This window comes from Triticum dicoccoides, unplaced genomic scaffold (assembly GCF_002162155.2).
Source record: "Triticum dicoccoides isolate Atlit2015 ecotype Zavitan unplaced genomic scaffold, WEW_v2.0 scaffold5622, whole genome shotgun sequence".
In the NCBI taxonomy this organism is placed as follows: Eukaryota; Viridiplantae; Streptophyta; class Magnoliopsida; order Poales; family Poaceae; genus Triticum; species Triticum dicoccoides.
In genome coordinates this window covers 23,798-25,954 of record NW_021282158.1, presented here as the reverse complement: position 1 = coordinate 25,954, position 2,157 = coordinate 23,798, and positions in this window count along the sequence as shown.

Here is a 2,157-nt window from a genome sequence, read left to right as displayed (position 1 = left end):
GAATATGATAATTTGATTTGATTTACTGTCTATCTTCTGTACAGAGAGTCTACCATGGTTAAGACAAAAATCTATGCATGAAGGAATTTGTTGAACTATCTATCTTTTGTTCATTGCTTGTCATGCTGAAAAAAATTATGGTGTGCTAAGTTTCCTGTTATTTGTTTGTATTGTCATAGATGGATGAATTGGCAAGAAAACGAAGGCAACTAATTGTGAGAGGAGCCGGTCTAGTGGCTGGATTGTATGCTTACATGATGGTCATGTTTAGACGATCTAGGCAACAAACACCAAGGATAACCGTGGGCAACATGACCGATCGTGCCATATCTAGAGAGTCAAATTTGAGATACATTTATCACTCTAGTGACATAAATTGTTCAAATCAACTCAGAATGAGAAAAGCTTCATTTTTTCCGTTTGTGTGCTATATTTAGAGAGAGAAATTTGTTGTTGGATCGCATCCATACTTCTATTGAGGAACAAGTTGCCATGTTTCTTCTAATAATTGGCCATAACCAAAGGTATAGGACACTACAACCTATCTTTAGAAGATCTATCGAAGTCATTAGTAGGTATTTTAAGGCAGTGCTTTATGCTGTTGGGGAGTTGAGAGATGAGTTGATTCAGCCTCCCTTCAACCATTGCCATCGTAAAATACAAGAAAGAAGCCGCTTCAATCCATATTTCAAGGTAATTTTTTATTGAGGTATTGCAACATCTTTCTGGGTCTAACTCCGTACTTCCTATTGCTAGTGCCACTCAGGACCCTTCTCCTACTTCAAATAAGAAGAGAAAGAGGGCATCTGGCTTGACTGAGGAGGACTCAATCCAGTGTAGCAACATGACTGATGCTATGCGTGAGATTGCAAGTGCTATCAACAACACTTGCCATGCTGAGACACACCCTGACTTGTACAATGCTGTCATGGACCTTCTTGTGTTTGAGCAAGATGAGCACTTGGATGTTTTAGATTATCTCACAGAACATAAGGCAAAAGGCCTTAACTTTGTGAAGATGAATGATGAAGTTCGAAAAGCATCGTTCAAGCGAATCTTGAAAGCCAATCCTGATCTTCTTTGAGTTGTTGTTAGTTGGTGCATGATGAGATTATCCCTTTTGTAATGCCTATTATAAAGTGTACTTCAAATGAGACTATGTAATATGAATCTAGTGATGCACTGCTACCAATTATGGTTATTATGTCTTATGTAATATGAATCTAGTGATGCACTGCTTCAAATTAAGGTTATCATGTGTTATGTTAATTGTTGATTATTTTATTTATATTATCATTGTTCAGATTATGTTGGCATGGTAACATTTTATTGCTCGAATTGTTTCATGAATTGTCGAAATGTTGTTTCAATATTTGTCTTGGCGGCAAAAGAAAATCGTTCATGCAGCATACCTCAGATACAGGCTACCAAACACAGTCTCAGTGCAACATGTCTTGTCTGATGCAGCCTACCAAACACAGTCTCAGCTAGCATGCATGAGTACATACATTGCTACCAAACAACTGCAGTTGCATGTACTGAGCATGTCTAGACTAAGCATGTCTCATATGAGAACAACTATGCTAGGGTGGGAACAGCTACCAAACACACCCTTAATTCCTGGTGCTGTCCTATGCTTGAGGCAAGACAATTTTGCTTTCAATTATCGGCAATCGAAATGGTCTAGCGCCACGTACAGATGAAAATGAACATGGCTCATGAATGGCAACTATGCAACGCCTCAAGAGGAACACAATGTGGAACCTGAGCCCCGCTATGACCATGAATGAGTTACATGAAGTATTTCTTAAAATGGTTTGCACCTAAAGTGAAGATGATTCTAAGGGCATGTACAATGGTGCTATCTTAGGAGTGCCACGTAGGATAGATGATGAGGTGGAGGAGAGAGAACTCATAAAAAAAGTTTAGTCTTCTCTTATTTAAGAGAAGACAAGAGGTGATCATTTAGCACAATATGTCTCACCACATTTTTAGGAATAACTAGTTATTGAAGATAAGGCTAAGAGATGACCCATTGTAGACTATTTTTTTTATCATCTCTAAATCACATGCAACACTTAAGATGAGACTATCTTATCAACCATTGTACATGCCCTAAAGACGGCAACAAAAAGACATGGAATCGCCAATTCAATA